Genomic DNA, 11674 nt, shown 5'->3' on the forward strand with positions numbered 1-11674 from the left:
GGATTCTGAGACCTGGAACACGGACATCTGGGCAGACGCGCTTGAATATCATGTTAATCAGACCTGATGAGTAAAAGCAGCAAGAACTCTGGATACCCTGGAAAGACACATGTGCACCAATTGTTGGGAGGTGAAACCTGCCAAGAGTAAGGGGCCTATTTCATCACTGAAGACTGTAAAGGTCTGGTGGTCTGCAGCATGTCAAACCATCCTCTCCAAGGTGAAGTTTAAGTTACCATGCCTTGCATCTTCTACATTTAGAAAAAGGACCAGTACTTAGTAGGCTTTTTTGGCTTTTTGATGACAGCACATAGCCTCCGGCTGTGACTCATTTGTACGGTGGCTTAGACAGCTGTCAGTTTTGAGGAGTACCCAGAGCAAAAGAGAGCTCTGCATCGCGCGTGGTACAGCGGCCCTGATGCTTGGCGCATGTGACTCCTCAGTTCTTACGGCTTTGGAGACATCCATGTAGATGAGGATGCTCTAGGGCATGTCTAAAAGCCAAACTTGAAGAGTTGAAGTACAGATCCCTAGGGCTCTGGAGCAAGACCATGCTGTCTACAGCAAAACATTCCTCACCATTTAAAAAGCAATGCCTGGCATGCTACCAAGTCACTTGAACACAGAGTATCGATGACCATGTTACTGTAGGTGCCAAAGATGAGCAAGGTGTTTTCAGATCCACTAAGTTAGAAGGTTGAAGAGCACAGTAGCCATCACTGTATAGTGGAGAGTGGCCTGGACCCCCACCAACTCCTGCTGCTGCCCTGAGCCTGTCATTCAGCTCGTACCTCTGGTCTCTTCAGCTGACCAGAGAGAACAACACCGAGGCTTGGTTCATGGAAGAGTCAGCTCGCTGTTTTGCTATGGGCATAAAAGGAACTGCTGCCGTAAAACAGCCCCCTCAGGAATAATCCTGAAAGATAGTGGTGATTGGAAATCTCTCCAGCGGGCAGAACTTTGAGCAGTAAACTTCTGTATGGCGTGTGAAGCAGCCTGAGTTAAGGATATACATATGCTCCCGGGCAGTGGTGAATGGATTAAATGGTTTTGAAAGGTCAGAGACACAGGCCTGGGAATTCTTTCCTGTGTGTGGACCCATGAGTGTGGGCATGGAGCGTGTGGAGAAGGGAACATCCACATCAGGAGAGCACTCCACAAGCACTGGGCAGGAAGACTCACCCAGCAGAAGTCCGTCAGCCACAGCCACTACATGGCTGCACAAGGGGCCCGTGAACGGAGCAGCCATGAGGCAGAGGTGGGGGCTGTGCGTGGGCCTAACGGCATGGGCTCCTTCTCACCAAACCTGCTGGTTACTGCCCTTCTGGGTGTCTGACCTGTTAGTGACAGAGATCAACGCTAAGCCCCAGGTATGATGCCGTCCCCCAAGGAGACCAAACAGCCATTGGTGATAACGTTGATCACACTGGATTCCTATAGCCTGGAGCAAGCAGCCATTCCCAATAGATACACTTCTTTCGTATTTTGGGTATTCATTGCCTTTCTACCCACAATGCATTTGCCAGCTCCACCATTGGGGGACAGGGTTTGTAACAAACCCTCTAACATTCCCTCAGACCAAGGGATCCACTTCATGATAGAGGGGGTATGACAGTGTTCACAAGACCCCAAGGAAATAGGCTCTGAGCCTACACAGCCAGGAATGACACCCCAAATCCTGCCACAGGGTGGTCTGCTAGGGATGACACGCTGCCACCACAGAACCCCAGACTCCACCACTGCCGTGGCCCACGCTGCTAGCACTGCCGACACGGGACGGTGGTTACCGCTGTGACCCCAACGGCACCCAGATTCAGGACGTTTCCAAAACCTCTACTATGGCCAGGGGCCACCCACCGTCCCTGCTTCTTCTCCTCACCAGCTGCGGATTCGAATCTGTGCAGGTGTGTCTGACCACGTCTGCATCAGGTGAAGGTGCCATAGCTGTGAAGGAGGGCAGAAAAGCAAATGCGTGGCATTTTCAGATTCGACGGCAGAAAGAGGGCTCTAATTTCCACAAAGACTCAATAAGATGTGGGTATTCCTTGAATACAGGAAGGGTGATTGGACGCTGGACAGCCGAGATAAACGGTAAATGTCCAACAAGTATCTCCTTTTAAACTCCAAGCAACCCAGCGTGTTAACTGTAACAAACCCCTCAGAGCCTCAGCCTTCCTCTGTACACGAGGATGCGTGACCGGCTCACGCTCACACAGGAAAGGGGCAGAAGGACTCAAACTCCGCCCTCCAACTGCTAGTCCTATGTCCACCCCAGACCCTGCACCGCCTTTCCTGTGGGACACTCACTCCTTCATCCCTCTTGCAAGCCTTGTGCCTGGCCCTGAGGGTGCATTTCGTGTCTACTGTCTCCCCATTGCTCCAGAACTCCACATGTAAGACCTGGTGACAGCGCCCACAGCCCCTGACAGTCACGGAGGCACTTCTCTGAGGAGCTGAGTCCACAGACAGGCCCTGGGGCTTCCTTACCGGCTGCCCATTCCCTTGCTGCTTTTGAAGGCTGCTTCCTTGCCACTCATTATGGCCTCTGCAGTCTGTAAGCTCTGTGGCCAAGGTTCATATAACGGGGAGTGTATTTATGGCAGGCCATACTCTTTCTTAGGAAAATATTGATTTTCTAACAACAGAATGACTGTGAAGCCATTAAATCAGACTAGACCATCATAAACACCAGGATTAACCAGAGTGCTTTTGCCTCTTCTTCTCTCATGAGCAGCTGGAGGTAGACATGTTCACTTAAGGATCACAACATTTATTACTTGATTTGCACAAAACACCACAATTCCCCACCCCCACTGCCGGATAAGTAATGACCATTCTGCTCTGATTGTAAAGACTGACTGACAGGAACGAGGAAGCCCGAGCTGCATGCAAACACTCAAAGGCTCCTACTGGGCCCTGCATCCCATTACGCAGGATGCAATGGAAGGGGAGGGGGTCATGCTGGCGATGCAGTTGCCCTCCAGTCCTGCCTTGACCAGAGGTGTGTGAGCTCATTATCCGCATGTTAAAGTCTTAGAAGAGCAGCCAGTGAGCTGAGGATTTCTTTTTCTCCTTTTTTGGGAAGGTCTCTATCTCTCTTCTTTATTGATTGCTTGCTTTTCATTTTATATCCTTTCTCCCTTGCCTGAAAGGAGAAAAATGAGCCCTTGCCACCGGCTTTAAGCTTTATGCCCAGACAATATCTCCCCCTTATCTAATGCCGGGCAAGGAGCTTCAGCCCAGAGGACCCTGGGTAATGCTACAACCGATTATGTCATAAAATGGAGAGATAAGCAAAAGAACCAATCTAAAAGACGCAGCAAAATTTACCTTTGTGCCGTCCTCCGCTCCCCTTTTAGAAGAAGGCTTTAAATCAATCTGCCTTTGCCATAAATTCTGTTTCTAAAATTTGATAACAAGTGCAATATTTTCCTTGGAGATGGGGTTCTAACAAGATGGAGGTTGGGGTGGGGGAGCAAGCAGGGTTTAGCAGAGTAATAAAACGCCGTGATTGATCCCGGCCGGCGGGGTTGCTTGGAATTACTGCTATTCTTGGCTAGTCAGCATAATCCTGCCGAGTCATAAATTGTGCTTCTTCCGGTACACAGATGAGTCTCTTCGTCAACCCCGATTTGTTGTTCTGTTCCCGTGTAATTGCTCCCGGTGATTAAGACTCCAGGTTGGGAAGGCAATCCGGCCAGGCCAGGAGTGTACAGGGAATAAGCACAGGACCGGGCTTTACTCTGCCCCCACAGTGGATACGGCGGTGGGATGCGGGAGCTGAGCGACTGCCGGGGCCGCCAGTCACCCCGCCCCCGAGCGGGACACTGGCAGTGCCCTCGCCGCCGGCCTCGCGTCGTCCACTTACAGCGAGCCTCCCGAAACACACGCACTAGGTGGGCTTTCTGGGTGTGCCGGCCCCCAGCATGTAAAGCCTGTCATCCTCACCGCGGAGGGAGAACCGAGGCGCGCTGCGTATGAATACACCAAGAGCACATGCTAAGCAGAGTACCCCCACCCAGTGACTTCACCCAGAAGCTAAGCCCTCCAGCCCAAATTGGAACCTGGCCCAAGAGACCCAGGAGCAGAGGGTTGGGTCCCCTAAGCCCCGAAGTTTGGAGCTTGGGTATCCTGGGTTACTCTTCCTTGGAGTAGAAAAGTTTACAGCCACATCATTTATAGATTGGCCAGAATGCAAGCATGCTCATTTATTGCCACTCACTATGTGACTTTAAGTGACCTAACCTCTCTGAGCTTCAGTCTCCTTCTTTGCTGGCTGGGAATGACAGTATTACCTTCCCCATAAGGTTTCTGTGAAGATGTCAATAAGATAACACAGGAAAGTACTAGGCAGAGAAATAGTTGTTATTATTATTGCATTATTATTCCCAGCCTTAGTTTGTACAAAGAGCCTTGCAGTTCCCCATAGATAGAGAAGCCTGTGGTACAGAGATATTTGGAATCTTTCTAAGCAAAGGAGATTTTCATAGTGCAAGGATTTGTAAATTTTGATACCTTGGAGTGTCTTAGCCAAACTCTGGGAAACTCATTTAGAAAAAGGTCATATGCCTTTAAATAGAAACTCAAACAGATTCGCTAGCACTGCACTGTCAAAAGTCAGGGCCACTTTATTTCGCTCCAGTCTTCTTGGAGACGGGCGTGGGAGTGCCTCACTCCATGAACTCCACGAGGCTGCAGTTAAACCATCTCTATGTGATCTGCTTGTCTGGAGGGGGGCCCATTTGACTACATGCTTTAAGGAACATATTCCTCAAACCTGGAGTGATTTTCCCCTTCTTCCTTCTCTCTCTCTAACTCGGAGATTTACCAGCAGTGAGCATGGAGACCGCAGCTGGCAACCCACTCATGCCTTGTCGGGACTGTCTCTTTCTCTGGTGTTCCCTTACCTCCCAGGCTGAGATCAGGGGACTGCAGCAGGGTTGCCGGCCCATCCTGATCCAGCATCGAGGGGGAGGTCCTTTGCCTCTGAGTCCCAGCCTCCTCTCTTGACTTCCACCCCTTATCTACAGCCCCCAGAGCTCCCCCATCAAACCCTGCTCAGGAAAGGATCTGCTTGAGCAATAGGAGAGAGGAGTGGGGGTGGAATAGACTGTGGAGTCCCGACTTCACTCCTACAGGTGTCAGCTGTGACACTCGGGGCAAATGCACTTAACCTCTCTGTGCCTCAGTTTCCTTTTCTCTCAAATAGGGACAATAATACCCAGAGTCCCATTCCGTAGGGTTGACGTGAGGACTAAATATGTATTTTTAAATGCCTGGAACATGGTATGCCTCAATAAGTGCTAGCTTCTGTGAACTTTCAGGGCGGCGGTGGGAGAGGAAGTCAGACTCCAGCAGATTAAGGAGAGAACGGGAGGTAAGTAGAGATGGCGAGTAGAAAAGCCTCTTTCAAAAATGTGGCTGCGAAGGAACGAGAAGGGCCGTTGTTTGCCTCTCCCAGGGAACCCAAAAGTTTCATGAAATGTGTTTCTAACTGACCTTTCTTGCCAGGTGAATAATTTCTAAATATTTCTGAAAAGGAAAAAATTTAGAGGAAATACGCCAATTGTTTCACCGTCTCTCAAAAGGGTTGCAAATTGTGGGGCATTCTTCTTACTACCACGCCTGGATGGGGAGATTATAGGAAGGAGAGCATACAGAAGCTTCCAAGTTCCATGGATGAAGATACTGGGTATAAATGTATGGCACATTTCCTCCTTGGTCTCTCCTTGTCCTCCATCCCTAGGATAACCTCAGAGGTCATCCAGTGTATCATTCTCAAATCTGGCTGCTCATCAAAATCACTGGCAGAATTGGTAAAGTATAGATTCCTGTCTCTCCTCTGAAAACTCTCATTCGTTACTTCTAGGGCTGGGACCAGAATTTGACATTTTTCAAAACTGTCAACATCTTGGTGACCAGGTAGGTTTGGGGACCATGCTGATATAATCCCTCATTTTAAATGTGACCTGGCATGGCAGGACCTCTGTCTCACAAAGTGTCCCAGCTGAGCCACAGGGCAGTGTGCAGAGGCAAGGTAAGCAGAGGATTCACTCAGGAAATGGACTCTGTGCCTGGGGCAGAGAAGAGTGGCAGTGCCACTTGAGCACGGTCTCTCACAGAGACCTCGTAAGACCATCAGGACGCCCTTTCCCATGGCCTCAGTCTTCCCCACACCACAAACCCACTGAAATCAGTGACAGTGAGCAGGTTGATGCCGAGAACTGCACCAGGAGGCAGGACCCAAGGCTGGCCCTGCCACCCCACTTACATGGCCCCTGCCTCTCCTGCTCTTTCCTCGGTCCCCTGAACTCCTCCCACGTCCTCCGGCCCATGCCCCGGACCCCTCCGCTACAGCTCAAGAAGAACGAGGCATGCCTGCTTGCTCCTTCCCCGCATGGAACAAACTCTAGTGCCGTAAGCCAAGGAGACTTGCTCTGCCTGTGCGGCTCTCAGAGGAGGGTCTCAAGCCTGAGGGAGATGTTGGGTGCCCAGGTCTGCTCAGGCTCCCCTTCAGCAAGAGCTGTGCCTAATTTCCTCACCAATTACCAGACAAGCAAAGACACCTCAGCAAAGCAAGCACTGTTTTTTTAATGGCAATAACAGAGTCCAGTCTCACATAAGAGACATGTATTGTCTCAGTTAATGGAGCTCTGACCTGCTCCTTGTGAAACTATGACCCTAATATGATTGTGCTGTGGAGCAGCTGACTTCTTCCCATTTTAGAGGCCACCACAACAGCTGTGAATGGTTCTGTTTTAGCCATCTGGTGATGACAGGCCCAGTAAGGATATCTCTGACACTTAAACCCCTACTCCAATGGAAGAAGGATGGGAGTTTGTAGTTCACTGTCCAACACACAATGAGAAATGATGAGCATTTGGGTCATGTGCGTTACCCAGGGTCACACAGCTCATCCCCAGTTGGCCTGACTTCTCGTTCCCACAGCCTACCTGAGCCGTGCCAGATGGGAAGTTTCCCCTATTGCTGCCACAAGCAAGCCAAGAGGCTGAGAGATGCCAGGAGTGCACCCTTGGTGGAAGCCTCTAGTTTGCTCCCCTGCAAAACCAGGGTGCCTGCTCCCCTTCCTGGGCAGCGAGCCCAGTCAGCATCGGAGACCACCAAGGGGGAGAGACAGAGCCCCTTCCCTCCAATTTGAAGGGCAACAGCATTGCCTTGTCTGCCCGTTCAGCATCCTTAGTGAGGGGCAGTGGGGGTGCTGCAGACAGACACCAGCCCAAACCAGGCGTCGAGAGCGAACTAGGAATCCAGAGCAAAAGTGCAAAACCACAGTGCCCAGGACTCTGTCCCAAATCAACCTGCCACAAGCATTTGTCCCAGAGAAATAACAAATTTTGTTCACACACAAACCTGTGCATGAATATTTGCAGCAGCTTTATTTGTAATAGTCAAAAGCTAGAAGCAACCCAAATGTCCTTCAGTGTGTGAGTGGTTAAAGAAACAGTGGTACATCCACACCATGGAATAGTGCTCAGCAATAAACAGGGATGAAGGATTGATACAGGCAACAACTTGGATGGATCTCAAGGGAATGATGCTGAGTGAAAAGAAAACCAATCCCAAAAGGTTATACACTGTATGGTTCCATTTATATCACATTCTTGAGATGACAAAATTATAGAAATGGAGATAGATTCATTATTGGAAAGGTTAAGGGAGGCAGGAAGAGGAAGGTTGCTGTGGCTATGAGAAGGCCACACGAGAGATCCGTGACATGATGGAACTTTTCTGTGTCTTAACTACGGTGCTGGTCACACACACAATGAAACGATACAACTACGTTGAACTAAACACATACACACACAAATGAGTACATATAAAATGGTGAAATCTGAATAAGGTGGGTGGACTACACAATGTCAATCTCTTGGTTGTGAAATTGTACTATGGTGATGCACTACGTTACACTGGGGTGAAGGGTATAGAGGATCTCTCCGTGTTAGTTCTTACAACTGCATGCACATCCACAGTTATCTCAAAATAAAAATTAAAAAACACTCTGTCAGCCCCAGCTTAATTCCTCTCTCCTTTGCTGTGGTCTGGACTTAGTGGCTTTCTTCCAAAGACTAGAGTATGGAAAAGAAAATGTAGTAGCTCTACAGTGAAGACATCTGGCAGACCTCACCTTCAGCAGATGCCGAAGGTCAGCTCTACCAATGGAAGTCCTATTGACCTGTGCCCTCTGCCTTGAGTGATGAGAAGGGCACTTGAGTGATGAGAAGGTGTTCTTCCCTAAAACCCATAACCGCAGTTTAATCATGAGAAAACATCAGACACACTAAAATTGAAGGACATTCTTCAATGCTAATACTCTTTCATGACCTTGACATTTCTGAAGACAAGGAAAGAATGAGAGACTTCACAGATCTGAAGAGAATGAGGAGACATGACAACTGAGTGCAGTGTGGTGTCCTGAATTGGATCCTGAAATAGAAAAAGGACATTAGTAGGAAAACTGGTGAAATCTGAATACAGTGAGTAGTTTAGTTAATAATATTGAATTATACTGAATATAATATTATTCATCCTCCCAGAGCCACCTTAAAAGTCCCCCTCCTCCAGGAAGGCCTGCCTGACCAATGATTACCCATGTGGATCTCTCCAACCCCATAGTGAGGATATAGAGAAGCTGAGGAGTCTCTTTTTGTCCCTGACTCGGAGGCCCCAGTGCCAATTTAGCTAGGGCCTTCTTGTGCTTTTAATCTGCTAGATTCAAACTCAACTAAGCGTGTGAAGAAGCCTGAGCTAGCCTGCTGGAGGATGGAAGAAACACGACTCATTCACCCACATCACCCTGTCAGCAGCTTGCTGGCCAGTAGACATGTGCATGAGGCCATCCTAGAGCCTCCCACTGCTGGCCAGCCCACCGCTGACCACAGACACACAGCGAGCCTGGTGGAGGTCCGCCACCACAGCAGAAGAACTGCTCATCTGAGTCTGGCCTGAATCACCAACTCCCAGAACTGTGAGCCAACTAGGTGGTTGTTTTAGGCCATTAAAAAAATTAACCAGCATCTTCAGCCCCTGATATAGCTATCTATCTAGATTTTTATCTGTATCTACATATCAGATATAAAGCTGAGTTTTACAATCCTCATATCTTTCATTTACTTCCCAAAATAACCCTGAGGTTAGAATTACCATCTCCGTAGTACAGGAATGTATAGCTCAGAGAGGTTCGGTGACTTGCTTAAGACTGCACAGCTAGTAGCAGTGCTGAGAACTGAATCCAGGCCTTCTGAGAACAAGTCCAGCATTTGACTTTTTCATGTTTCAATCCCTACTTATCTGCTATCTTACATTTTAATATAGTTTCATTAGCAGATTCTACTTCTCCAACTAGACAAGAAGACCCTTCAATCCAGCTTGTGTCTTAATCTTGTCATCGTATCTTCATCGTATCTCATGTGCGTAGACCTCAGCATACTCTAGTGAACTTGAATTGACCTCTCAAGAGCTTCTGCCTGTCTCCCCCACTGCAGCCTATCACGGTGCCTTGGCCTGGTCAGTTGCTGTTTGCTGGAGATATTGACAATGTCTGTAACTTGTTCTGACCTTGGAACTGCTGGGGGCAGGGAGGCCAGGGTGCTGCCATTATTCACAAAGAGGAGGTTATTATTGGATATCTCTCTTCATTCACAAGACAGGAATATGGCTAATTAGCCTGCATCTTCCTTTCATTGAGCAGAGCTGTGTGGAACAGACAAGTGGCCACACAGTGGGAAGAAGGGGCAGGCAGCCAGGAGGCAACAGTGTGGTCCCAGGAGGTGGGCCCATCAGATCCTTCTCCCCACACAGGGTCCTCACTCCAGACGTTCAGAAAAGCCTGGTTGACCTGGCTTAGGCTTGAACAACAAACAACGTGGGTGCAAATCCGGCCCCTGCCACTGACTAGCAGGGTGACCTTATCCAGTCACTCAACCTCTCTGGGCCTCAAAATACTCATCTGGAGCACAGTTGTGAGAGTGTAGATGAGTTCGCATGTAGTCTGGCACGTGGTCGCTCCCTAAAGTCACTAATCCCCTTCTCTCCTGAACTCCTGCCTGTGTGTCAGCTGTCTTCATTTTTCTATAATGAACAACTTTTTCCCTGTTCCATGTTTTGGGTAAATTCAGATTTCTATTTGCAGTAGCCAAGTTTCTTGAGATGACCTTAGTAACTTTTCCTTTCTGATTGGATTCCCAGAGTCGGGGTTGGGATGTGTCTGGGATCATAGATCCAAAAAGCTGTGAGTGCACATCCTGGAAGCAAACACTCATGTTCCTGAGCGGAGCGCAGACCAAGAGTCTGGGAGGGGCAGCTGGTGAACGTAAGGAGGCTCTGCCTGGGCATCAGAACTCTGACCAGTGTCCATCCCTGCAGTGCGATTGGACAAGCCATGGAGCACCCTCCCTGCACTTCTGCTCTCCAGTCATCTGTTGCTGTCATTGAAAATCTCCCACCAGAGAAGCCGTTCTTTGGGACTCAGAGCTATTTTGTCCATGAGAGTAGGATGCAAACCGCAGAGCCCTGGAGACTGTGCAGCCCCAGAAGCTTTGAGGCGGCACCCTGGACGGAGCATGGTTGGCAAATTTGGTGTGTTTGGGGAAAGGGTGATGCAGGAGTAGGAAAGAAAGAAAGGAGGTCTTCTGAGAGGGAAGAGGCATGGGTCCACTTACCTATGTTATAGTTTTGCCAAGAGTAAGCCTAGAAGGTGGTGTGGGCCCCGCCGGCACTGTGAGGGAGTGGGAGCAAGAATGATGGGTGTATTCACAGGACATGGGAAGAACAGAACTTTCCAGACCAATGATTTCTCCATCTCTTTATTGTGTAGGAGTCAGTAATCACAGAGCCAGATTTTTCTAGATAGTTCTGATTTCATATTTTCTATTAAACCACATGCCTTGGTTTTTTTGTTTGGAAAACATCAAGAGAGGGAAAGCTATGAGTTTCCTGCATTCAGGGACTCCATCAACTTTGCTCTTCCTAGTCCCCCAGACCTAACTCTGTGCTCAGAGCACAGTAGGCACCCCGTTGGGTTTGTTTGAACTGCACTGAACTGCTGAACTGACCGTCTCTAGAAAAGAGCCAGACGAGCTTTCCTAGCAGAGACCATTCCCCAGGAGCCTCGCCCCTTCGGCACGTTGTACTCTGGTCTAGAGAGGGAAGCTGCATGCCCGAGAGGGCTGCAGGAAGAAGAGCCCTGAGGCCTTGGTCACAGATGAAGCAGAACTTTCCTTTGTGATCTGCTGCCCAGTCCATCTCTGCCCCAGGCCCGCATCGTGAGCTGCGGCTGTCGGCTGTCGGGAGAGAAGCTGCTGGAACATTGGAGGGATGGCTGGACGGCCGCCTGGGGCTGCCCTCTAAATCATCTCAGCCAATCAAGCACTTAATGTTCTCTGTTCCTCAAGAATGTTGCACCTCGGTGCTGCCCATGTACCTTGTAAGTTTTATCTTCAACATCTTATAAATCATCCATTAAATACCTCCCAGCTAATGCACACAGCTGTTGCTCTCAGCCAGGGCTGGGAATTGCACAAATCAGTTTTACTGCATATTAGTCCTGCCCAGTGGGCTCTAGAAAAAATAAGAGAGAAGCCAGAGCAGGGAAAGGCAGCTCTCGGCAGCCCCCACGCAGCTGCTGGTGTGGCCTGGAGGCGGTGTTGGAGGGTGA

The sequence above is a fragment of the Diceros bicornis genome, chromosome 11, assembly GCF_020826845.1.
Source record: "Diceros bicornis minor isolate mBicDic1 chromosome 11, mDicBic1.mat.cur, whole genome shotgun sequence".
Classification (NCBI taxonomy): Eukaryota; Metazoa; Chordata; class Mammalia; order Perissodactyla; family Rhinocerotidae; genus Diceros; species Diceros bicornis.